The following is a 27,886-nucleotide window of genomic DNA, read 5'->3' on the forward strand; positions in this document are numbered from 1 at the left end:
AGTGACTGTCGGACTGACAAGAAGGAGGAAGACTGGAGGGTCCTGCACTGCCCAGGGAAGAAACCAGCAGCGGAGCAAAGCGACAAAAAAAAGGTGCGCTCTTTAAAACCCAAGCAGGGTCCGATCCTCCTGGCTATCCGGTTCACTGTAACTGTGCACAGCAAATTCGACCAGAGGAGGGAGGCCTGGCTTGCAGCTTGGCGAACTGGTTGATCCCACCAGCTCAAGTGGAGAAGATTCCTTACAGATCTTCCCTGTCGTTGAAGTTTGAAGATTCGGACCCGCAGCAAAGCTTCACCGGGAAGTTCAGTTGTGGTAGAGGTCCTCTTCTGTCAGCTTCTCTTCAGTTCTCTCGATCCAGTGGCAACTCTGCCTTCTCAGTCCCAGAGACCTGCTTTTTATGCAGTTTTCCCCCATTGACACAGCCTGGCTGTCAATCACACAGCAGGGTTGCTGTCCCGCCTAAGGAGGGCTTCTGTGCAGAAGCCCGCCAAAGGTTGGCGAACAAAGGAATCAAACCTGGTTTGGCATGCAGAGTAAAACATGAGAAAGACTTTTACAAAAATAAATGGCGTAAACCCAGCCGGAACCGTATAAAAGTAACTATGGTCCAACGGGTTTAAGCTCGAGGCTACCAAGATAATACCAAGGCTATTTAAAATAACCGCGGTAAGAAAAATAGGGTAGTTACCACTGCTACCAGCCAAATCTTAATGAAAAGGGAATGAAACAATGTTCCATGGGAAACAGACAAAAAGGGATAAATATTAACACTTTCCAGAACTCTATGTAAGATAGTTTGTACTGGATCTGTGAGTTTAAAAAGACTAATAAAGTCAATGGCAACTTTACATGTTCTGGGAGACAGTAGTCAGTCCCAGTAAATTGAGTCGGAGTGGGGAAGTCTAAAAAGACAACCCTGTGTCACTGCACTGAAGGTGCTGTGTAACACACAGTACAAAGATGATGCCTATGGAGTAGGTGAAGCTCCACAGTCTATGAACACAAGAACATGTTAAACACACAAAGAAAAACACATGTAAGAGTGGGAAAAAAGGCTCACACTCTTACCAGGTGAAAAAAATAAAAATCCTAGAAATCCAGCAAAGCTGCTGAGGGACTCAGTAAGTAAGGGAAATTAACCATTTTGGAGAATTCTACTTAACAACGAGTCCCCATACTGTTGAGTGACTGAACAAGCCATTAAGCTAGTAGGGAAGACAGTTTGGAATTATATCGGTGACATCAAGCCCTACAAAGCTGTGGCCTCACATGGCAAAGATATCGACAGGGCCAACAATTCTCAATACCCAGATAACAGAGACAATTTGGAAGCAGCACAGCTGAGCAGAGGACACCCAATGGTTACTCGCTGACTGGCAGCAGAGTTTGGGCAAGGACTTCCTACATATCCAGAGTGAGGGTACACTCTCTGTTTGTTATTTTCCTCTCTACACACATTCATCGTGAAAGTGCAACTGTTTTTATTGCATTTTTTATGTGTAAAGCATCATGTTGCCTCTTGTCATGTTCATATAACCATGGTACTAACCCAGGTTTGTCCAGGTTTTTTCTCTTGGTGCCCATGCAAACCAAGCAGATCACGCTTATTCGTGTGTGGATATTATCTTATCATGCGCAGGGATTGCTTCTATTCAACCCTTCAATTGATTAGGAGCCACTCCCAGAATAGTCCATTTATTGTTTTCTTTAAAAAATAGAAGGTTAACTTTTAATATTTTGAAATTTCTTTGTGGAAATTGTTGCATGTCTCAATCCACTAAATATAGCAATGTTGTGCTGTCTCTTAGCTTACCTGGTCTGAGAATTTATTATAGAGCGCATTTCATGCTAGTTTGGTGGTTCCTTGCATGTGGTGCTGCACTAATTATTTCATGCCTCCCTCAAACATCACTTAATATTCATTCTACAATAGCAAAAAAATGCACTTGAATCTCGTTAGTGATTAATTAATAAATAATTCTTATTATTTAATATTGAATACACCTATCAGTGAGCTCTTTCCAAGTGCCAAGAGACCTTGAAAAGGGGCATTAAAAAAAACGTAGAAACATAACGGGTAAAAAGGAGAATGTGGATTTTGCTGGGTTCTCTACTACTCTCAGCCGGAAGTAGATAGAGGTTAGATTTTGACTTCCTTTTGAAAAGTGTGAGTCAAGGGGTAGAAGAGACAGATTTCGAATTCTTCTCACAGGATGGGTATGGGGTGTGAAGATGGGGCTGGGGGATTTGATGGGTGTGGAGTTTGCTGCAGGATACCCTTTTGCAGGTTGGGCGTGTGCTCAGGGGAGAGGGAAAATGAGGAAAATGGCGGATGGGAGGGATGGGCTAAATGGAGGTGTGGCGTGTTGGAATGGGTGAATTGAGCAAGGAGTGGTAAGCGTGAAGATGTGCTGCGGGACCTGCGAGATGTAGGGAATTGAGACTGCTGGTAGCGGGTTGGGGTTAAGAAGGTGTTGGAGGAGAATTTAGTAAGTAAGTGGGGGAAGAGGGGCGGGGATGTGTGGAGGGCTGTGAGTGGTACAAGACAATGGTAGGTAGTGGTCTAGAGGGCCACCAGCAAAGGAGCACCAGAGAATGAGATAATGTCCATAAAGAAACAGATCTATTCCCACTGCAAGTGGTTGGGGCAATAAAATAACATGTTACATCGGCCAGCATAATTCCTTGCACCGCCCTGGATAAGGGAGTGGACAGAAGGGATAGGTGATGAAGGATAGGGTACTGAAAAGGCTTGGATGCTGCTGGGTGGGTGGAAAGGCAAAGGGTGCCTGGAAGACAACCAAATAGATGGGAGCGTGGGATTAGTAAAGGGGTGTACAATGTGGCAGGAGGTGCAGTGATGTGGGGCGTCAGAGTATTGGAGAAAGCAGAGGGTATGGTAAGTGGGGTTGGAATTAGCAAGCGAGTAGGCACAGCCCCAGGGAGGGTAAGGCGATAAAGGTTGGGGGGAGTAGGTAAGAGGAATGAGGTGTGTGTGCGAGGAGGGTTAGTGAGGGGTACAGTGACAAGGAGAAGGTGTGAAGAGGGGAAGGGGCAAGCAAAGATGAAACTAGAGCTATTTAGGAATTATTTACTTTTGTATTTTTTTTCTTTGTTGTATCATATTGAATGTAGTTGATAATGTAATTCTGAATAGTTTTGTAAAGGTTTATATAAACTAAAACAATAAAGGGGGAAAAAAGAAACTAGAGCTAGGAGGGGGCAATCGACGTTAGTAAAGTTGAGGTGCAGAAGAGGGTTAAGTAAAACCTGTTAAAATGCAATGAGCCACTGTGACTTATCGGGGTGTTCTGGTTTCGTGTAAAAAAATAAATAGAACATCAACATCTTGTAAATGGTGTAGTGGTAACAAAACAAAAAAACTGACATGCAGCAAAATATAACCACAACCGACGACTTTATATAAGAGCTGTAAAAAGCATCTGGGGTTTAGAGTTTGGGGAGGGGAGTTGAAATCCGCTAAAGCACTCCCAAAACGTTGGGATAATGCACTGTACCGATTGCATTTGAGAACCTGTCCTGTTTTGCTGTTTTTTAAACGTTGTGCGGCTTATACTGGTTACAAAACAATGAAACGAAATCAAATGTAACTATTCGATACTTACCTCTACAGTGCCTGGAAACATGGACACAACCTAACCACGGTTATGCGTTTCCTTTTACCCATTTACACATGATCACTGTTACAAAAGCAGTAACATTCATGAACGTATTACATTTGGTCTCAAAGGTATGTAAATCGTCTTACCTAGTTGAGGAAGCCCCCTGTGTCTTGTCTCACTGGCGGCCGGGACTCAAAAGACTCGAGGAGCAGCTTATGCTCAGGTCTGCAGCCTCATATCGCTCCCCTTCGGCTGCCACTATTTCACCCCTTTCGGAAGAAAAAATAACCCGAGTGGCTGCCAACTGGGGCATTTCGACATAGCACGCCCTCGCCCTCGTCTGTCAATGTCAAAAGTATTTGTACCGCGCACCTCACCAGCGGAGTTTTGTCCCCAGGCGCTCAGGCGGGTCTGAAAACGAGAAGGCGCGGTGGGTTAGTTAAGGAGAAGAGCGTTAGTTGCAAAATGATGCATGAAAAACAGTTTCAGCTGCGATTCGAGGCATGTTTTTTTTTTCTCCAGGTGGCTCTTACTTGGATATGGCGTCTGATTTCCTCCCGAAGAGAGGCAGTGGAGCCCGAGCCTGGTGGCTGCTCGAGCTTCCATCTAAAAGATTCCCGCGTTACCCCGACAAATAGAAAGGGAAATGAGACTTAACACCTGAGGGATGATGCCAATGGTACGGAAGACTGCCTCACTATACGCAGACACCAGTCTTATGTAAAGGCAGGTATCACACAGGATTGCATATGATAAATGTTTTAGGACTGGCAGCGGTCAATGCATGCTGGCAGGACGCCAGCCTGTTTAGGACCTATATACTGAAAGTGTTGACCTGCTGGTGAGAAGTAGTTTACCGTAAGGCCTGGAAAGGTGATTCAGTCACTGGCCGAATAAGGCCATGGCTTTGAGATGCGTGTGTGGTGTGAGAAACCTAATGAGAGGATCATGGTTTTTCATTTTGTGGCTTGCAATGTGATGTAAATGGTTAGAGTGATAGAGGCCTATCACACCCTGACAGATGTCCTGAGCAATATGATTTTGGAGTCCTGGGCAACCAGTCTAGGTCCTGTCCTGTCCAGGTGACAGCAGGTGCACAACAAGGAAGGCCTGGACCCATAAAAGCAGTGAAAGTGACCCCTCCCCATCCCGCCTACCAAGCCTCATTTACTATCTCCTCGTTGTGCTATATTTATTTATGTAGTTTTCTATATTGTGGAGCAAAATTCCACAGGGCCTGAAGCCACTTTATAGATATCTGATAGAAAACATCATAATCCATTAAAGATTATTGGCAAGAACTTTATATTTTTGAGGTTTTCAGGGTCTTTAACCCCAAACAAACTGTTTTGATGATGTTGGTGTTGATGACGAGATTATATATGATCATTCTCATCACTCCTGGTCTACCCCTCTCCTCACAATTCTAATTAAGTGAAGGCTCCATACCTCCAAGACAGACAGAAATCAACCAAGTTGTCTAAAAGATCAAAGAAGTTTTCCCTCCGAAGTAAAGGGGTATGCAACCTGCCCTTCCTTGTTCTCTTTCTGTGTTTTTATTGACAAGAGGGCAGAAGAACCCAGGGGGAGAGCCAGGTGGGATTTAAGGACAGGAGCCAGACAGATGTGCCAGCAGTAATGAGGATTATCATACGCAATCTTGCCATTATCTCCCGTCCCCCCTTTTCTTGTCATAGTACTTAGTAAGTGAAGACGTAGAAAGCGCTGCCTTTTTATACTTCTTCCAAGTAGCAAGAACTTGTTACACAAATGTACAGCACCAAAGACCTGCACGACAAACGGCCGAACGGTTCCAGCTCCACTGATGAACTATCAAATTACAATGTACCAAGGTACACAGTGCAGAAAGACACATTACCAGGTCACACTGCCACAAAGCATAGAATTACCACGAGCCATGTAGCTAAATCAGAGCCGAGTAATACTGTAGAGAGAGGAAAGTGGATCCATCATCCCAAGAAAAATGAAAAGCAGCAGTTTTACACTTTACACCCCAAAACAGGTGAACATTTCTATGCATGCCACCAGATTAAGGATCAGAGGTTACTGCTGCCTCGTTCAATCAACAAACTTCTCCCATAAACAGCATGAGGCCTCACAATTAACAACTGTTGCAGCAGTAATAGGTAGGACGTGTCATAACCTGCAATGAACTCCTTGCTCACGGAAGTAATGTGTTCCATGAACTACGAGGTGAGGGGATTGGTTACGGGGATTGAGTACATAAGCATTATATAAGGGTTACATTTCTGATTGGGTAACAACAATCTGATGGCTCCTCCTGAGTCCACCTCTAAATTCATAACAGTAAAAAGACATAGGGCCTCATTACGAGTCAGCCGGTCTGGAAATAACGGTGGCGGTAAACCCGCCGCCACTGTTGTTTCCAGACCGGCTGATCTCGAGTTCTGCAGGCGGGAGGTGTCACTCCCACCAGGTCTGACAGCATGGTGCCGGTGTTTCCACTTTCGGAATGGGAATTTACCGAATTCCGCCTGCGGAATTACCGGGTCACCGCCGGACTCGTAATGAGGCCCATAATCTCTACAATAGTCTATTGGTTCACCTAATGCATACTGGACGGGCTGGCATTGGGAGTTTTGATTGGTTGGCTTCATACTGGCCAACCTTGGACAACTGACATGTTGTCAAGACATGGGCCAGACAAGAGTAGGGGGAGAGAGGTCCACAGACTGCTGTCCTCTCAATGAAAGAAGATACCATCCCGTATTCCTTGGCCACAATCGAGGGAGGTCTCTTTGTAGTTAATCTTGTATGGCGTCTCGTGTCTGGGGATGTGTGTAAGGAATGAGGCAGGTGTCCTATCTGTAACTAATAGACAGTGTTCTTCATTTATGGGTCACATGTGGTAAAACAGTGTTTGGAATTATTACACCCTGCATTTTTTTGGGATTGTAGCTAATTGTTGTGGTTCTTTTTGCCACTGGGGACACTTGAGATAGTCTTCAGAGAGTCTTATTGTCCTGCACCTGGCTTACAAAGGCTGGTTGTACATTTAATGAATCTAAGAATATATGGCTTATGCTTTGGGAATCGTTATCTCATGCTTTCACTGCAACGTTCGGACCTTCCCTAACTTCCCAGTAACCTTGGCTTGGATTGCTAGCAACCGTCTGAGCTCTGCACCGATTTGTATTTCTGTAATTTAAGCATCTTGAGTTCTCATGAAGCCTCAAGGCTTTTCATTTACATAGAAGCATGCTACTGTTTCCATTTTGGAAAAGATGGCTGCCTATTACTCTCACATTTCTATGTTAGTGAGCTATAGTTGCATGTAGTTCATGTTGCTTTCAGCTTATACATTGCTTATGTTAGTATTCTTCATCTATTTGTGGATGCTATCTTAATATTCTTTATGTTTGAATTCATATTTGAACCAGTGTGCAATTTCTTGATGGTGAGTGCATATTTGCTTTGTATGTAATGCATGCACATGTAATGTAATGCTACAACGTTTGGTTGGTTTTGCTTGTGCCATCTTTAGTTCACATTGTGTTTGTCGCCTGCTGTGCCTGACTGGGATATGGGCGGTATGGTTGTTTTAGGGAGTAACGCTTCTCACGTGTGCGATATTGGGTCAGGGGAGGGGCAGTAGCTATGTATGATGTGTCCATCCGCCTCTTAACATCCCCCCTCTGGTCGAGTCCTCGACCACACTACTATTCCTGCCCTGCTCCACATGAGGTATTTTGGGTATCCATACTTTAGTCACCCCCATCAGGGTGCCTGAATGTCTTTTGTCCACACTCCAGGTCATATAGCAGCATTCCCCATTGGAATTTCTATATGCCCAATGCTCACTGTAATTGGGAGGATCCTGAGGATAAGTAAACATTGATTCTGGAGGGGTAATAGTACTTTCCAATGCCTGGGTAGAAGGCAGAGCATCTGTCTGGGTATACTGATGCATGTGAGCATCCACATTTATTACTTTTTTCATTGCAACTGCCCCTTTTGTGGCCTTTTTGCAACCGTTTATTGCTATTCTTAAACTGCAGATAGCCAATAGTATCAGTACTACTATGGCTATTAGTATTTTGAATGCATTAGCCAGCCGAGTGGGTATCCAAGTGAACAGGTAGCTGAAGCAGTCACCATTTTCAATCTCATCCACCTCCTCTATCATTTTTGTGTGTAGTTCTGTTAAGGCGGCTATGGCTTCTGTGAGGGTTCCATTCTTCTCATTGTGGGAGGATATGTATGTAGAGCAAGAAGGCCCCATTTTCGCACACATGCCACCCTCCATGGGCATTATTAAATTGAGGACATACCTATTCTGGAGGGTCATATGTCTTATGTTCCTCAGCTCCTCTTTTGTAGCATTAAAGCCTTTCACGGTTGTATTTATTGTTTTCAACAACTCTCATCTGGTTATTTGCAACCATTTGGCGTTCGTATTGGCCTGCAAACCGGGAGCAAAGACAGACGTAAAAAACGCAGTTGCCCTATTGAAAAATGTATGCTCATCTGGTATGTCATCAAAATCCTCCATTGAAGGGACACGACGCGTGATGCAGTAGATATGAATTTGTAGCACCGGCTATGTTACCAATCTGATGGGACTCTTTTCACTCATTTGGATACGTTAATAGAGACTTTTTTGAACACCAAAAGATAGCAACTTGTACCTTATTGCCCAGATTTGAAAAAGGCACGTTAAGGGTGCAGAAACACGTGTTATCAATATGGGCCACTAATAAAATATGGGGAAAAAGCAAAATCTATGTGTGGCGCAGTAATAGATGTGTGCAGAATCCCATTTTCTCTCACCTTTGACAAACGAAGTAGGGGAACTCTGTGTCTTCGTTTTCTACACACATCATTGCGACACAGAAAAGCTGGTATCTTATTATTAGTCGTGGAGGTTGAAGAGTGAGGTCAAAAAAAGTCCCCCCAAAGTTTGCTTAGCTGAAACTTAGTTTTGCCTTTTACTGTGTTTAAGGGTAAGGAACCTTTTTTTCCTTAGGTGTGCATTCATTCGGGGGAAATCGCCAATTTGTACTTCACTTTGAGGTACTTCTAAGGTTGGTTTACTTATTACCACCAGGGAGAACAGCCCTCCCCAATTCAGAGGGATCTGCATATAAACTTTTGAACCTCAGGCCCAATAGTGGTCCATTGAAACAGCGGTGCCTATTTTCATACCTGCCAACTCCAAAATACATTTGCACCCCTTGTTTTTTCCCACCTTCAAAAGGGCAGCATTCTTAAAATATAATGTGGCATTTTTTATGGGTATTCTGGGTAGGATGCCTGCTCAATCCTCCACCCATGTGAGTAAATTGGAATATTCAGTACACTCTTTGATGCATACAACATTTGCAGTGCACTACCTCTACTGGTACTGTCAGGAGTGCTTGTGCTTTGCACCCCATAATTCTTCAGCCCAACATTCTGAGGTAAATGCATGTCCAAATATTAGTAAATATTTCCCAGCACCCAGGTGTCCCAGCCCCCCCCTCTCTCTGCAACATTTGTGCATTGTAATAGCTTATGGCCTGTTTCTCTAACTTCTCCTTTATTCAGACTTCTAATATGTATTGTATCACCTTATTTATTCTCCATGGATCATTCATCATAGCTTTTGTCTTTATGTAGCTATCTTTGTAAGGGAACGTCTTTTTTGCCATTCATCACAGGGTAGGCCATTTCTCTTGGTATTATCCCCTAGTTGTTCAGAGCTCTAAGTGAATTAAGCAGTCTGCTCTATTTGCAGGTATCTGTACGAATGTCCTGGATGTACTCATGGAGTAGAGGATAAGGGAACACACGTAACAGCTCTCTGAAGACTTCTCTCTCCCTATTCGGCTCATGTGCTGATACTACATATTCTTAGTGACAAATCATTAGTGACCTGAGCAGAATCTATTATATATTTGTTCATGTGCCCAAAGTCATCAAGCACACTTCTTTTCAGTCTTTTTATTTGTGTGCTTACTATGGGGAATTCACTTGTTGCCATTACACTTATCATTGTAACCGTAGTCATATTTCTGTATGCTTGCCTGGCTACATTATAAAGAACCAATTCTCTTGATGTAAACATAATTAAAAAATAAAGGCTATAAATTGTAAAACTTTTTGCTATAAGCATAATTGCCAATGTGTCAACCTTTTGCAAATTATTTGAAGTGTTGTTTCTTCTAGATGCTAAGAGAGAATATTTAACATGATTGAACAATCCCATTCTTTTCACCAAAAGGAAGTACTCTTTTCATTTTTTCCAGGAGTAAATATTCACAAGAAAAAGGGGCAGGAGTGTGGATAGACGAAGGGATGGCATAGTGGTCGGTCCAGATGAGTGTTGTGGGATGGGATATATAAACCAGGTCATGGGAGCTGAAAATTGCATGAAGGGTGTGCCCACCTGAGTGGGTTGGACCAGTGGTATGATGGGAGAGGTTGAGCGCATCAAGACTGTCAACCAGCGGATGAGTCATGGGGTTGTTGGGGATATTAAACCAGGTATTGAAGTCTCCTAGGAGTAGCTGTAATGGTAGCTATTGAATCACAGAGGTTGTTGGTGAACTGTCTATCGTATCCAGGGTGTCTGTAGATGAGTAGGAAGCTGTTCGAGAAAGTTGATGGTAGCAAGAGTTTTACTAGAAGGAATTCACAGGATGCAATGCATGTCTGGGATTCGACGAGTGAGACAGAGAAATGAGGATTGAAGAGGACTGCCACCCCACCACCTCTGGAGAGTTTATTGTGGGCGATGAGTGAGTAGCGAGGGGGGAAGGCTTCATGTGCTACAGGGACAAAGCCATCAGAGAACCAGATTTTGATGATAAAATTGAGGTTGGGCTTGTCAGCGGATAGGAGGTCAAAGATGATGTGTCTGTTTCTTGCTACAGAGCGAGCATTAAAAAGGATGCAAGTGACTTTGTGAGGGGATGTGGTTTTCGTGGTGCTCATCCAAGTGGGAGCTTGAGGGACATGGGTGCCTGGTAGGGTGGTGGGTGTGGTATGAACATTCAGGCTGGTACAGACAGTTTGAGGTGGAGTATGGGAGGGGCTGGGTGCCTGTGGGCTTTGAGTGTCAGGTGAGAGGGTTACGTCAATGGGGGCGGGAAGAGGAGCTGGGCGAAGGTATGTATGTGAGTGACAAGGGGTTGGGTCAAGGGAGGTTGGGAGGGTGGTGAATGTATCAGTTGGTATGTGGAGGTTTAGGCAGGTAGATTTTGGAATGAGTCTGGAGGGCAATGGGGGTTTAAGTGTACAGGGTGAGAAGTCAAGAGAAATGGGGTTGGAAACTGGGGGAGGGGAGAGGGAAGTGTAAGGCGGTAGGGGAGGGAGAGGCTGGGAGGTTGGGCTGAAGCAGAAGTGTTAAGGAGTAGAGGGTCGAGGGAGAGGACCAGTCACGTTTTCTGCATTGTGTGGGTTTTGGTGCCGTAGGGGTGTGATAGAGGGTGGGGGATCAGAGGGTGAAGGAGATGAGGCCTCTGTTCTAGTAAGGATGAGACGCTCTACTTTCAGAGAGGGGAAGGGATATGAAGGGGGTGGTTTGTTGACTGGGGTCGAGCAGGGTTTAAGGGGGAGGCAGTTGGCATCATGGGAGGTCAGAAGAGAGTGGGGGGGAGTTCCTCAGAGGGCACAAGGATGGAGTGCAAGTGGAGGTGGATTTGCGATATTTGGAATGCCAGAAGGCTCCCCTGATTTGGGAGTTCAAAAAAGGGTCATGGTGTATGGGTGGGGGGTATCAGGATGTTCTCAATAGATGTCAGAGGGAGAGTGAAAGTCAATGTGTTAGGGCGGGATGGTGGATAAGCGCTTGAGGAGGCAGGTGTTTGGTGTGCCAGAGTGCTCCTCTGATCTCAGAGTTAGATGAGGGATGATGGTAGGAGAGTGGGCGGGTGGTGTCTGGGTATATTGATGTACAGGGGAGGTGTCGTGGTTTGCGATCAGGTGTGGGATAAAGGGGGATTTGTGAAGTTGGGTGCTAGAGCGCGGGCCATGCGCCGAGAGGGGTGAGCGATGGGGGGGGATTGCTGCGGGGAGGCTAGGGATCAGGACGGGTCAGAGAGGGGGTATTTGATGAGCTGGGATCTCCATCCCAGGGTGAGGTCAGGACAGTACCTAGAGATTGATGAACTAGTAACAGTAGATTTAGAGGCCATAGATGTACAACCTGCGTCTAGATTCTGGACACCAGGGCAGTGGGAGAGGGCCAAAGAGGGTAGAGGTAGGGTGGAGGTCTAGATGCAGTAGCGGCACCTAAAACATAGGCAAGTAAATTACAGTACTATCTCAGGCATCACTTTCTAGTTATAAATCTAACGAGTGAGAGCAATTCTAATTATGCAGCGTAGGCAAGCAAATCACAGTGCAATCTCATGTGGTACTTTCAAGATGTGAAGCATGGTAGCTTTGTAGATGTGAGTCAATCTAACAAGAACAATTCCTAAGAGTGTGGGACAGGCAGACAAATCAAAATACCATCACAGCGGGCACCCTCTAGATTTGAATCAATGTAACAAGCCAAATTCTAAGTGAGCGGCACAGGCAGGCACATCACAGTACTATCACAGTGGGCAGCCTCTATTTGTGAATCAATCTAACAAATAGAATTTCTTGGTTAGTGGTACCGGCAAACAAATCACAGTACTATCTCGTGTGCACCTTCCAGAGGTGAATCTGACCAGCAAGAGCAATTCCAGGTATGTAGTGCAGGCAAGTAAGTCACAGTACCATCTCATTGGGCACTTTCGAGGTGAGAATCAATGTAACTTTTCAGGTGTGAGTCAGTTTAACAAGAACAATTTTTAGGTCACAATGGATGTAACAGCAACGATTTCTAACAGAATTGATGTAACAGGAACGAATTCTAAGTGAGCGGCAGATGCAACTAAATCACAGAATATCACAGTGTGCACTTTCTAGATGTGCATCAATGCAGCATGAACAGTTTCTAAGTGTGACCGGTGCAGGTAAGTAAATCACAGAGATAACTCAGTGGGCACCTTCTGGATGTGAATCAGGCTAACAGGAACAAACTCTAAGTGAGCGGGGCAGGCAAATAAATCACAGAACTATCTCAGTGGGCACTTTAGATGTGGATCAAGCTAACAGGAATAGTTTCTAAGGATGCAGGACAGGCAAAATAAAATTACTGTCACAGTGGGCATTTCCTGGATGTGAATCAATGCAACAAGAACAATTTCTAAGTCACAGTGGGCACTTTCTAGATGTGAATCAATGCAACAGGAACACATTTCTAAGTGTGTGGTACAAATAAATCACATAATTGTATAGCTTAGGCAAGTAAATCACAGTGCCATCTCAGGGGGTACTTCAAGATGTGAATCAATGTAGTTTTCTAGATGTGAATCAATCTAACAATAACAATTCCTAAGAGTGTGGGATAGGCAAGTAAATAAGAGTACCATCACAGTGGGGCCCTTCTAGATTTGAATCAATGTAACAAGACAAATTCTAAGTGAGTGTCACAGGCAAGTAAATCACAGTACTATCTCAGTGGGCACAGCAAAGTAAATCACAGTACTATCTTGTTAGGGAGAATTCTCTTCTAAGGCTAATTCCCTTACCTATAGAGTCCCCCAGTGGCTTTGCTGGATTTGAAGGGTTTATTTTCTTTCTCCTGCTAAGAGTAAGACTCTTTTTCCCACTCTTAGACATACTGCTGATGTGTGTTTTAGGCTATTTTTGTGCTTATGGTCTATGGGGGTTTTCTCACCCTCATTGGTATCATCTTTTTACATGTGTGTTACCCAGCACCCTCAGTGCAGTAACACAGGAGTGTCATAGTGACCCCCAAACATAGACTCCATACCCTGGGATTGACTACTGTCTCCCAGGGCATGTAAAGTCCCCATTGACTTTACTAGTCAATAGTTATGAACCAAACCAGTACAACCCATCTTACTATGGAAGTACTGGAAAGGGTTAATCATTTTTCCCTAGTGTTCATTTTCGAGAGGGTACTGTACAGTCCCTCTCCAAAGTTTCTGGCTGGTGGCAGTGGTTACTACCATAAATATTCGACCGCAAATATTTTCCTATGGGATTTTCCCATTGTTCGAGGCTACCACTTTTATTGACAGCCTCTAACAAACCGCTGGTTTATTTTATTATTAACTTTGCTCGGGTAGGTTTTTATTGCCAGATCTTTGATATTATTTCTTTCTCGTGTCTTTCTCTGAAATCCTAACCCGGGTCAGGGATCCTTTGTTCGTCCTTTTGGCGGGCTTCTACACAGAAGCCCTCCTCTCGGTGCCACTGAGTCTGGGGTAGACAGGATGTGTGGGAGGGGGAATAGGCACCCTGGACAGGGTTAACTGGGCAACCCAACTCACACTCTGCTCTGATAGGCTGGGGGGGTTATCCCACCAGGATAACCACCCCGCTGTGTGAGTGACAGCTAAGCTGTATGAATGGGGTTTTTCTGCATAAAAGCAGGACTCTGAGGACTGGAGGACAAGACGTCGCCACTGGAACTAAGAAACCCAAAGAGGAGAGAAGCTGAAGACTTCTGCAACGACTGAACTACCAGTGAAGCCCTGCTGCAGAGCATCACCACTTTTCTCCGACGACTCGAGAAGATCTTCACCTGCAAGAGTCCTCTTCCCTTGAGCTGGTGGGGCCAACCAGTTCGCCAATCGCCCTCCAGGACCTGCCTTGGTCGAATCGCCAGTGCCCTGCACTCGGAGACCGGATAGCCAGGCACCCGTCCACCACAACCGTGATTTAAAGGAGCGTACCTTTTATTTTGTTTTGGCAGCACCGCAACTGGCTTCATCCCTAGGCAGTGCAGTGACTCGAACCTTCCTTCACGACGAGAGCCTCTCTTCCTCTGCTGGATATCCCGAACTGCAGGAACTGCCAGGAACTACTGCCACCGCAGGAGCCTCTTCCACTTTCAAGGTACATTGTTCTGCCAGGCCTACCATTTCGTGGGGTACTGCTAAAGGTGTTTTAAATTCTTTACTTACCTTCTGGGTTAGCCGCCCCTATCGTCTAACATTGGGCCTGATCACGACTTTGGTGGTAACGCCGGTGGTATTACCGCCGGCGGTAATAGATAACCGCTGAACTCACCGGCGCTAATAGATCAGTTCGGCGGTAATGTAATTCCCCATTCCCAATTGAGCCCATTCGGGAATGCCCCATTCCCCATTGGGCTCAATGGGGAACATTTGCACTCTTACCGCTGGCGGATTTCCCGCGGACGGTAATAGCGCACATTTTCGGTGGATTTCCCCCCAGCCAAGAGCTGGGGTGAAATCCGCTGAAGTCCTGATTTGGCGGACCCTTAAATCTGGTGGTAATAGTGCGACCGCCGGATTTAAGGGTTACCGCCAAAGTCATGATGAGGCCCATTGACTTTTACCTTCTGCAACCACCTTTTCAAATCGTTAAACAAAGACTTGACTGCAGCTACTAGAACCGTTTAATCCTGGGCACTTTGCCTTGCACCACTGACTGGCACAGGCCTTTTGACTCTGGCTAAATCTGTTACAACTGCTTTCTCTAGATTGCTTTTCACCAAGAAATGTGTTGAAGCACCTAAACTCTTAAAACCACCTTTTACTTCCCCTCTTTAATATTAAGATTTGCCATTCTGCTCGATTTTCACCTAAGTATTGCCTATGCTAAAGTACTGTCTTGCCTAAACTTGTTCACAATCCAACTGGGAAGTGTTGCTGGTGTGTTTTAGAGTCTAAACCTGTATAACTTGTCCTTTCCCTCCCTTTTGAGAAATTGTTAGAGTGCCATTTCTGCTTGGTTTACACTGTGCCGTTTTGCTCAGTTTTCACTCTTGCTCAAACTTGTCTACAATTTAAATAGGGAGTTGTGTATATTTTTCCTGACTGCTTTAACTTGCTTTAATGATAGAGATTTTTGTGTTGAACTTAAGAGTGTGTAAAATAAATATATATTCTTTTTGATACAAAGCTTTGGAAAGTGTTTTCTTGTCCTATAATACTGTAGTCCTATTGTGTAAACCCTGAATACTGCTCATCTCCCTCTTGAGATAAGTCTGACTGCTCAGCCACAGCTACTTACTAAATCTTTGTGGTACAGACTGGTACCAAAGGGGATTTATTGCATATACCTGTAGTCCTAATCTTTTGTAGTGCGCCCTAAAGGAACTGCATAGGATTTTGCCTAAAATATCTCAGTGGGCACTTTCTAGGTGAGAATCAATGTAACTTTCTAGGTGTGGGTCAGTCAAACAAGAACAATTTCTAAGTCACAGTGGATGTAACGGACGATTCTAACAGAATCGATGTAACAGGAATTAATTCTAAGTGAGCGGCAGAGGCAACTAAATCACTGAAATATCAGTGTTTACTTTCTAGAAGTGCATATATGCAGCAAGAACAGTTTCTAAGTGTGACCGGTGCAGTTAAGTAAATCACAGAGATATCTCAATGGGTAGCTTCTCAATGTGAATCAGGCTAACAAGAACAGGTTCTAAGTGAGTGGGACAGGCAAATAAATTGCAGAACTATCTCAGTGGGCACTTTAAATGCAAATCAAGTCAACAGGAACAATTTCTAAGTCACACCGGGCACTTTCTACATGTTGAATCAATGCACCAAGAAAAATTTTCTAAGTGTGTGGTCCAAATAAATCACAGTATTATCTCAGTGTGCACTTTCTGGATGCTAATCAAGCTAACAGGAACAATTTCTAAGGGTGCGGGACAGGCATAATAAAATTACAGAACTGTCTCAGTGGTCACTTTCTAGATGCAGGGAGAACAATGGCGCTGAGAGTGAAGAAGTCACTGCTACAATTTAAAGTAAAGGCCGTGGACGGTCTCTTGCAAATTTTCACTCACCTGCTCGCACAAAAAGAAGCGAACAGGGAGGTCAGCTGGCTGGTAGGCCTGGACGCACTATGTGCTTCCTCCAATCAGGGGAGATGGGTGGGCTGGGATGCGGGAGGGATCAGGAAATAAGCAATTGGATGTGAGAGAGGGGTGGGAGGGAAGGGATCACAATGGTGCTGAACGCACTGAATTCACTGCTAAAATGTAAAGAAAAGGCCCAGGAAAGTCTATTGCAATGCTTCACTCACCTGCTTTGCACAAAAAGCAGCCCTAGAGACATAACTGCTTTCCCAGTGCTGTGTGGGGAACAATGGGCACCCCCTTTGTGTCCACAACTTTTGCTCTTCTAGTAGTGCTGTTCCCTGTAATTCAGTAATTTTTGCTATGGGTAGTGCATTAAACCCCCCTGCATTACCATGTTGCGTGCATGTGTATATTTGATTGGTGCAGTTGCAAAGTCAGACATTTTGGAAAAGTATGCTGCTCTTTTTGCTTCAAGGTCGGCAGCCTCATTGCCGCGAGTAAGCAAATCTGCACCCTCTGTGTGCTGCGTACTGTGGGAGATTTTTATCTTTGGGGCTATTACCTGATTTAGCAGTATTTTAGTATCGTGGTATTTTGGCAGTAAATTGGCCTTACCTCATTTTGGGTGGTAGTTTAGTATTACCCTATTTTGGTAGCAGTTTGCTATTATCCTATTTGGTGGTAATTTAGTGGTATCTTATTTTTGTGGTAATTTTAGGGGTGAGCATACCTTAATTAATACAGCCCTATGATGAGACAAACCTTCCCTCTTTATAAATATGATACACTTCGGGCGGACTGTGGACAACCCCCAGGCTTAGTACATTTTTTAGAGGACCCAGTAAGATCATAAATAATGTAACTTTTTGCATGCAGTTTGTGTCACTGGTTTATTCACACCAGAGACCTATGCTCCTGTGAGAGCACTCTGCTCCCCCTTTTAGCATGCAGGTTGACACACACCCCCCATATAGCTTATCTATTTATATTTTCCTTTTTCTCTAACAGTGCTTCATGTGGTAAATAAGGCAGTGAATATTTTGTCACTGTGACATAAACACCAGACTCTCCCAGTTACTTTTCCCCCTGAAATAGTGACCATCAGATCTATGAAGCGAAACAAAAACCAAACACCAGCCTTGTTTCTGCTATGGCAGTTATTATTATTTTCTTTAAATGCAGCGATATGTAATCAGAAACCAAAAGTTACATTTAATGATACCACAGTCACAGTTTCTTACCAACAGCTGGCACAGCTTTGGCTCTCTAAGAGATAAAATACAAACACATGGCAAAACATGGAGAGCATTTGTTAATGTGACATGCTGTCCTCTTTAAACATGTATAAAAAGAAATAAGAAACAATATAGCATTTTGTTTTAAAAATAGACCCTTATGCTGACTGATAAAGGACAGCACTCATCACATGTACTCCTCAGTTTTAAACTTCACTTACAATTAATTTATGCAGTCTCTGCGTTTCGCCTGGATAATCTTTCTGCCGGGGCTTATCTGCGCAAACCCTGCACTGCCCCTGGGCTCAGCCTTGGGATCCCAGCACTTCAATGCCAGAGCATCATCTCCCTTCGCACTGTCTTCAGCCCAGGAGCCCAGCACCTGGCAATGGTACAGGCAGGAACAGAGAATGCCCAGCCTTTCAGTTCAAACCTCTATTTAATTTCTTCCCCGTCCATCAAGAATAGCCCTGCCTTTCCCTTATGTGGTTTTGACACCTCCAAAACTTTTGACTTATACTGACCAATCAGCTCGTGCTGTGATCTCATCGACACTAGCAGTAGTTTCATGTGCCAGTCTGAAGCTTACGTCTGCTTCTGCATACTATAACACCTGTTGCCTTGGCTGCACTAGTACAAGTAGGAATAAAAGAAAATGGAAGACACATACAATGGAGAGGACGCGCATACGAACAGACACTCTACGTTACGTTTAAGTGTCAAATTAAAAAACATCATTAAGCTCTGTTCCCCCAGCCCACCCCAACCTCATACATCCTATGTGTGAGACCAGTGCCGGATGAGTCCAGTTCATTTGGTGTCCCAGATAGTCCACACTCAGTGGCAATGAGACAACTGCACTGGCCTTTGTGAAGCCTAGCTATGAAGCTCAAGCAAATAAGCCCAGCACCCTAGCACATGCCACTCAAGCTCTTGCAAAATGGGCTCCTTTGTGAGTGTAAGCTGTTTTAATTAGTGGCATGTGGTGGAGCTGGGCAAACAGTTACATTTATCTGTTCATGGGAAGTGATCGCTAAGCAGCAAGTCATGGAAACAGGATAACACCGTGATGCTTTATTAATGCACCAAAAACCAGTCCATTTACAAGAAATAAGGAAGTGCGCCAAGTGCCAGAAAAACCAGCAGTATTCACTTTAGTAAATAACAAAGTATTGTCCGGGAGTCAAGGAAGTCACAAAAAAACTCAACAAGCCCACATCGGAATGAGGATTATAAGGCAAGAAACCACAAGGTTTTTCAACAATACATGTTATATTTTCTAACATAATAATTGGCTACTTCAATCAAAACCCCTATAGATACCTATACATTGCAGTTTACCATTGGCTTATCCATTATCTACACCCCACCCAGGTCCATCCCCCAAATATAGTCGTCATTACAATCACCTCACTATCACATGATCTGGTTGATTGGCACGATGCATACTGACAGGCAGGGCCGTCACGAGGAGAGTGCAGGAGGGGCAAACAGCCCCGGGCCTCGCGCCTGCTGGGGGCCTCGCTGCACCCTGTCCTAAGCAGAAGGCAGCACAGTCCACCCGTGTCCTTTTATTCACACGGGAGACTGTGCAGCCCCTGCAATGATTTTACTATTTGTTCCGAAGCCGTTTGGCTCTGCAACAAACAGCAACATAATGGGAGACAGCAGGGCTCAGAAGTGAGCTTGGCTGCCTCCCGTCATTGAGCTGACAAGGTAGACATGCTGATTGACAAGAGATTACTCCTCTCCTGTCAGTCAGTGTGTTCACGTTGCTCACCCTGAACATGCTGACTGATAGGAGAGGAGTTCTCTCCTGTCAGGCACCATGTCTACATGTCGGCTGCATGGATGCTTTTGAAGGGTGGATGGAGGAAAGGTAAGTGTTTTTTATTTGAAATTAAATGTGCACATATGTGTATTTAAATTAAATTAGTACGTATATGTGTATGAATGCATGCGTGCATGTTGGTGTTTATGTTTGTGTCAATGCTGTGTTTGATTTTATGTATGCATGCATGTAAGTAGTTGTGTAACTGGTGGATGAATGCATGGGTGAAAGTGTTATGTGAGTGTCTGTTCAGCCCCACCCCTAAATGTAGCCGCCCTGGGGGCCACTTCATTAAGGGGTGGGTTCATGACATCAGAAGTGCACCTAGGCTAAAATATCTGAGGGGGCTAACACTTCAAATGTTAGGAGAGGCGCTAACTTCAGAGGCTGTGAGGGGGGCAAACTTACTTGCGTGGGGGCATCTCACATCTTTCCACATTGGAATTAGACTATCCTGGTGAAGCTTTAATGCTACAAGCAGCTAACTCTTGCTTTCATTTCTGAAACATCACACTTAAGGACTGCTGTGAGAATGAGATGTGTCATGTCACCACTTCCCTTCTAATCACTCCCCTGGCATGCAAGTGCTAACCCAACATCACGATTTCAATTACCTAAAAATGTATGCATATGATTGCAGGTGGTAACAGTGAAATTTTTTATGTTAGTTATTGCAGGGCCTTTGTTAACAGCGAAGCTCAGGCACATTTAACGTTTGTGTACTGTTCCGTCTGGCCACGGCTCTGTCGGTCAATCCGGCAGGGGCTGGATGACAGTTTTGAAAGTGGAAAGTGAGTGGGGCCAATAAACCCATTGTGCTGTCGGTCTCCCCACTGAGGGATGGCATCTGGCCCTTTCAGCTTTTACCGTTGAAATTGCCCCCCCCCAAGTAGTTGCCCCCATATTGGCAGTCTTATGACACATAAACCTAATGATAATCTGCAGCTTTTAACCACCGTGCTGCATTATTTTGACTTCATTATTGATTTAAGCACTCCACAGGTGCCTTGAACTATTTTTCCAATCAGTAAGGCAAGGGGTGCCTCAAATGTCAAAAAGAAATGGGCCCCCACCAGCCCTGACAAATCTTCAGCCAGCCCTGCTCCCTTTTCCCCTCCCAATTCCCGGACCCCAGCTAGGAAGCCAAATAGCTATTGCACCTTCCCTTTGGCCACTAGTGGTACCTTTCACCCCAATTCAGAGGCTGTTTACTTTCATAATGCTATGCTAATCTCTAGAGAGGTGGGCTATCTAAAAGCTGAGACCAGAAGTTAAGACTTTGGTTTTTATCAAAGTGAGTCTGTTGATATCGCATGGATAGGTTTTTGTGTTCTGCATGTTTGAAACTGATGCCGCTCCTTAATGATCTGCTCAATGGTGTTGCGCCACTGCACAGCATTCTTTTTGTTTGGGTTATTCGGTGTGCCACCAATAAGCCAAAACTATTGCTTTAGCAAACAGACAGTGGTGGAAATGGACTTTTTTCCTGAGGCATCCCTCCGACCACAGTAAAAGAGGGTCAAGCTACGGGAGGATTAGGAGGGTGTAGGACAGGTATTTTGGTCATCCCATGAACATTTGCCTCTTCCCCTCAGAGGATTTATCATCAGCAAAGTTCAAAATCTGCACCCCTTTTAAACCTAAAAAATGAACATCAATATTTCCAGTACACTGCAACTTTGACAAGTGATTTCACGGGGCTCCCGCTCAGACCCTCAAGTGATCTTGTGGGGAAGTGTCTCACTTTGGAACCTAGTGTTCAAATCCCTGCCCAACATAGTTTAAAACACAAACACACCACAGCATTCTAAAGTAAACATATAGTGCACATAGATTGCTCAGATTGTGGAGCTGTAGCTGAGATCTGGTGAGTAATTATTTGCTGGATCCTGGATCTGGGAAGATCTGTCGCAATGACAGGATTGAGTACAGATAGGAAGAAATGGCACATGAGGAGGGACACAAAGCTTGTAGATGTTATTTAGTTATTTGCCCACACATTGACTTCTCATGGCCATGCTAATCCCTATGGCAATTCTCTCCCAGTTCCTGCCCTCCCCACTCAAAACACCTCCTCATTGGAACTCTGAGCTAGCTTTAAACAAGCCTTGCCATCAAATGCTGCTCTCAATGTGCTGCATGTGTTTTCTCAAAGGAGTCTTCTGAGAGTTAATGACTTCATTGCAGTTGTAAACACTGAACTGGTGTAATCAAAATGTCTTGACAAGGGCTGCCTTCGGCCACTCGATTTAAAAGCACCCTGCATGTCTTTAGCTGAAGTCCTGTGTAAAACAAGCATTGGCAAAGCCAACAGTTTTGGCTTGTGTATAAATATGAGGCATTTGCCAGGCACGGCTATTAGCTGCTCAGGTACTCAAACCATTTTTCCACCTGGCACCATCAACGGCCAGCTAATACCAATACAGAAGTGCCTTTCCCATGCCTACACTAAAGCCCAAACTGTTAGCATTGCCAATGCTCTTTTTGCTTTACCCTTGATGCACAGGACTATGCATCAAGGTTAAAGCAAACATATTAATTGGCTAAATCGGCCCACATTGAATTTAGGCCAATCTAGCAAGTAATAACACTTATGGTGCTCAGTCAGCCTGGATATACTTTCTGTGGCATGGCATTTCTACTGCCTGGGAGTTTCTGTGGCATGGCATTTTTACTGTCTGGGAGTCCGTACATGGTAATAATGGCACATATTGATGCAGCCTGCATGGATATACATGAGAACAACAAGCATGAATATATTTTTATACTAGCATATGTTGTATGTGGAAAGGTGACATGAAATGTATTGGAACATGTTTTTGTGCACGGTTTGTAATTTGCAACTATTGGGATTTGCCATGTGCTTCCATACAAAACCAATTGCAAACTGTAAGGCTTTCTACCCAATTTTGCAAAGAAAGTGCTGTAAAATGCATAATTTTAACCCAATGTTTAAAACATTTTCTTGTGAGTGAGAACCCCCTTCAAGCAACCCTTGTCCGTTTTGGTCTCCCTTACTGTGCTCTGTTGATCCTGCATAATTGGCACAAACATTTAAGCCACAAGTTCAGAAATGTACAAGCCTCCACTGTACATCATTTGTCAATGTGTATGATGTGTGTTTTAATGCACACATAGGCGCAGGGTGCTCCTTAATGATATGATATGGCATTTATAACGCGCCTGTACACAAGTGTTTCTAGGTGCGACAAGGCAAGGAAGGGGAAACAAAGAAAAAGGACAAAACACTGATCTTACTAGGACTTTTGTCATTCAGATCGTGCAAGGGCATGGAAGGGGGAGGGGAGATGTTCAGAGGGTGGGGTAGGATGGAGAAGTGCAGGAGCAAAGGAAAAACAAGACTGCAGCTAAAGGGTGGCAAGTGCGGTTACTCATAAGTGCAGCCAATGCGTGAAGAATAAGTGCAAGAGAGGGGACTGTAGGGTTACAGATACAGACCACAAGTGCAGGAGAGTCAAGAAGCAGTGCGGGATTGTAACTGGACAGGCAGGGACCTGGGCACAAATTCAGAGGGTAAGCAGTGCATGGATCAGGCAGGTGATCAACAAGGGAGAGGAAGAGAGAAGGCAGAAGCAAAGAGAAAGGTCTTGAGTTGCTTCTGGAACCGGAGATGATTCTGCTCAAGTTTCGGAGAGGCAAGGTGGCTGTTTCCAGAGGGTGGCCCCAGCCGAAGAAAGAGATCTGGCCCCAAATCTTTGCTTGGAAACGTGACAGAGAGTTGGAGGTGGCAGAGTGGAGAGCTCATGCCATCCTATATATAGTTATGCATATGATAAAAAAAGTTAGTCTGTCATAAACCTTTCTTCAGTAGAGAAATCTAACTTTGCTGTAGTTGATTTGCAGTTGTAGTAATAAACCATATTTGGGATCCTGCACACAAACTCAAGGAGTGATTTCTCGAGTCTCCTATTTGTGGATGTGCCACCGCTGGCCCAGTGCAAAATATTGCAAGGGGGCCTCACCAAATGTTTTGCCCCGGGCCACTCCACATCTTGTGACAGCCCTGCTGACAGTCATTAGAATACTTCCCTGCCATTGGATGGCACCTCTTAAGATGTCCTCAAATGTTGCAACTGTCCTATATAATCAAATGCATTATTTGATTTACTGACTGGGAATAGAACGTTCAAAACCCCGCTTCCAATAACACAAAGACACTCCCATCTCATTTTGCATGCCAGCGCCCCATTTTTTCAACTCAGTTTCCCCAACCTTGAATATTCTGGTTAGCAACTGTTGTCTCGATATTCGCCGGGATTGTGTCTGTTGGGGATATTTCTGTAATTAGTACAGTGTGTAGTGGCACTAATTGGCCATAGATGGCACTGTGTATATAACTTAGTTTAGTATCTTTGGCAATGCGCCTTCTTGGGGCACCATGCACCTGGCGATCAAGGCATTTGGACCAGAAATAATTGTTACATATTGTAGGAGTGGGCCCTTGATCACCATAACACAAAGTAGGCCCACCACTTAAAGAGTAAGTGTGCATTTGTCCATAAAGCTACTTTATTGTACAAATGACTTGGAGGGGCTAGAGGACATCAAAGAGTCAAACTAACCAGAGTCTCCCGGAACCACACACAGAACACACATTTTACACAATTTGCAACAGTTAAAACACTCCCACAGGTTTTGTAACAAAGTCAACCCCCCACATATGATTGGTTAAGCCTATACAATGTAACCATATTCCCCTCAGTTCCCACACTTCTCATTGGATACATTCATTTATGCACCATCCTCTTTACACTTATAATTATATGTTTCATATTTATACTACACCCACTTCTCCCGGGTCCTTCCATATTTAATCACAGCTCCAACTCCTAGTCCCACGGTTTACACAAATTACAGTTTCAGTTATTGCAGGTTCCATCTGGTTGGAAACCTTTACCCCTACTTGTGATGCACACAGTATAGTAATTCAATTGATGTGAAGAGGGGGGGAGGGGGCAAACAAACTTCCTTTGGATTTATTGTTGCTGGGTTTATCTCCCAAACTTGTTGGTGGCCACATTTCATTCTAAACTATGCGACTTTCCATTCCAGCCCACATGATCCCAACCCATACCCTGACAACGCAATTCAAAATCCATGATCTATTGGTGCACCTTCCCCGCAAGCAACACTTGCATCATGTTAATTGTCCGTCCTTTAAACCCAGCCATACCAGGTGGCTGAAAACCCTCTGTCATTCAAAAGCAGGCTAAGTAAATTCAGGCAATACCCTGAGCCTCCCTAATTATAAACAGACAGAAAAAAGCATATACTTAATTAATGCCTTTACATCAAAAATATTAAGTAGATTAATATTGCAATCCCTGGTATGGCCCCAGGTTGGTGAAATTGAGCATGCTGCCTTGTAATCACGGGATGATAGCTCAGGGGCAACGCGCTCGTCTTGGGTGTCGAATCACCTATATGTGACCCACAATTTGAATCGATTATCCGCGTGAGTTCCCGGCATTGGAAATGGCACTTTATGTAAATATTTCATCATTTGACTTTACCTGGTTGTGAACGCCTCTGTAAAGGCTCCTTTCTCATTTCATCTTTTTTAATAGGATACAATCCAATGGTTCAATGGTGTGTCTCACTCAGCTCCACTTCACATTTGAATGAGGTAGGAGATGTAACTTCACACCCACCCTTAACTTTCATGCACCTGAGGGATGCATGGGAGGATAGCTCAGGGGCAACATGCTCGCCTTGGAAGCAAAACGACACAGAGCAATGCAAGTTCGATCCCTGGGTCCGCACTTAGAAACCTTTGGGTATTAAGCACGTTATAGATAACCTATTACAATTAAAATATCACAATTGATGAAGCATGATACACAACTTTTTGGCATGTAGCATGACAAGTAACCTTCATGGTGTAACTACCCGCCACTAGGAAACAGGTGTCTTGCATGCTTGGTTGTTCGGGCGTCACACAGTACCAAACCACCCTCGCTTACTTTTTTAGTTTGGCATGTTATAATGAAAGAATGTTGAAACATGTCTCTGTTTTTGCTCATAGGGGCATACTAAATTGTTATTATTGTTTTCAAATCGAACCGTGATCCTGTTTTCCGCTGTTTCAAATCTTGGTATGTACATGGTACTCATTGACAATTGCATTTGTTTATTTTGATTTGTCACAATGTGTGCTTAACCTTTCTTTTACCATGTATGGTATGTCAAACGATATGGGTATTTGGTTCAATGGCTGCCTTGAGGAAGACCTAGTGTTGAAACACGTGATGAAACAGGTGTTAGCTGCAACTTGTAAACTCAAGACTATTGTGAAGTCTGGAGTCATTTCAAGACTACTTTGCAAACTGCTTTTTTTAGACTGAGTAATGCTTGAAATCAGTCCTTTGGGAATACATCTATTATATTTTTGTTTATGTATCAAGCCTCTATCATTTGCATTTACTTGCTTGAGTTATCAGAGATTGTAATATTAATCTACTTCATATTTTTCGAGCAAGAGCGTTAACTAAGTATAAACATTTATCTGTCCATGTACTTACAGAGATTACATCTGTCTTCCACAATAGGAGTAGGCCATAAAACAGGCTTGGTCAAAACTGACCACGGCTCTCCCTCTCAGCCTTCAATCTAGTTTCCTGGCCATTCAAAATGTTCACCTCGCAGCAGATCCAAGCTTCAGTGATTCACACAAACTCCCCACAATGAGGGTGCACACAGAATAATGTATTCATAATATCCCCCATAGCTCCCAACTATCCTAAAAAGCTTCCAGTGTATGTATGTTCATGCATGTGTGTGTTATCGACTACTGTGTTGCCTCATCACAATCTCCATTCACAACCTACTATCATGCATGCTCATGTTTAACTCTTTGCTTCTCATTAAGTTCTGAGTGACACTTCATGCATTTATATGGTATCTATATCATATCAACAAAGTTGTCATTATATTGCTGCACACATGCAAATCTAAACATTTATCAACTTTGAACTAATAGCCCTAAAAGTAACATTTATCCCATTCACATTAACTACACTATATTTGTGCCAATTTGCAACCTCGCCATCACCCCAGTCCCCAATATGGCACGCCCAATTCAAACTTCTCTTTACCTGTGGGACCTTTATTAACTACCCCAACAATATCTTCTCTTGTGCCATGGGAATAACATCTCTTCACTGCTCCAGTGAGCACTATCTTGTACTCCCTTACATTGAAATCTTGGCTGTCTCATACTTTCAGGTGAGAATGGGCTTTTATAAAGTTGGACGAGTGTAAGCACTGCTGTGCAGCAGCTCTAAAATTAAACGTGCAGTTTCTAATGGGGCCTTTGCTGGAAAATCGCAGAACCTTTGCTCATTGTTACATGGTAATTCATTAGGAATACTGTTTCATCATGCATTGATTCTTTTATAATTTTCTCAGTGTGTTCTGCAACCTATATTCCTCAGTGATCTTCTAAGGGTATTCTGCAACCTAAACTCCCTCACTGTTGCACAGCTACCTATAGTGTTGCAAACTAACTCTATTCTACTTGTGTTCATGCTTCAACAGCAACTTAATAAAACAATTGTCCCTATTCTACTTGTGTTAGTGTGTTGCTTGTTTTCATGCTTCTTGAAAACAGTCCTAGCAAAAAAAGGCCTACATTTGTTCATTCATTAAGTGAGTTTACTTTATATTTACGTTCACGTTTAACGGGTGTGGGGGGTGGTGTGTGATGTGATATTTGTCCCATTTGCACCATCACAGTGCGCAGGGCGGCAGTGGGTAAGTGCACCTTATCATGCTTAAAGAGCAGGCATCCAGATTACGGGTATTGGCTTGGTTCAACAGTATAGACAGGTCTGCATTGCTGGAAGTTGGTTATTGTAAATCGTGCATTTACTGTTGTAGGAAACACAAAAAGTTCCTTTTGGCCATCATGGGAACCATCCCGGGTTCTACACACTCAGGATTCCCCAGTGAACGACACATGAAGTCTGCCGGGTATTGCTGGAGCCCAGGATGTATGTAATCCGAAAGTCATGTTGCAAAAGAAAGTATGCCCAATGGGCCTGCGGAGAGTCTTGCATTGCATAGCATGTAAATGTTGCTTGTGTCTGTGATTGGTCTTCACTGCGACCAGAAAACAGCATCCTAACAGATGATGTCTCCATTCTGAGAGGGTGCTTTTGATGGCTAGCAGTTCCTTTTCGATAATGGCACAATTGACTTCATTGTGGGTCTTCTTGCATGAGAAGTATGCCAGAGGATGCTTGCATTTATCCACGTTAACAATTTTGCATAATGTCTCCAGTAAGCAAGACATATATTGTTCAAGTGTGCA

General features: G+C 44.0%; 1 protein-coding gene across 4 annotated transcripts in view; it reads right to left on the reverse strand.

Annotated features, from left to right (window-relative positions):
* LOC138521242 (dehydrogenase/reductase SDR family member 4-like) overlaps window positions 1–27,886 on the reverse strand; it is a 390,652-nt gene that overhangs the window by 247,380 nt on the left and 115,386 nt on the right. Inside the window, exon 1 of one of the 4 annotated variants that reach the window (XM_069633935.1) lies at window positions 3,773–3,983. The exons of 1 other annotated variant lie outside the window; for it this stretch is intronic. The gene's annotated coding sequence lies outside the window, so the exon portion shown is untranslated. Of the gene's footprint in view, window positions 1–3,772; window positions 3,984–27,886 lie in introns of those variants that run through there. 2 more of the 4 variants (XM_069633936.1, XM_069633937.1) reach the window with 2 other exon arrangements.

This window comes from Ambystoma mexicanum, chromosome 13 (genome assembly GCF_040938575.1).
Source record: "Ambystoma mexicanum isolate Mex_15411 chromosome 13, UKY_AmexF1_1, whole genome shotgun sequence".
NCBI classification, from domain to species: domain Eukaryota; kingdom Metazoa; phylum Chordata; class Amphibia; order Caudata; family Ambystomatidae; genus Ambystoma; species Ambystoma mexicanum.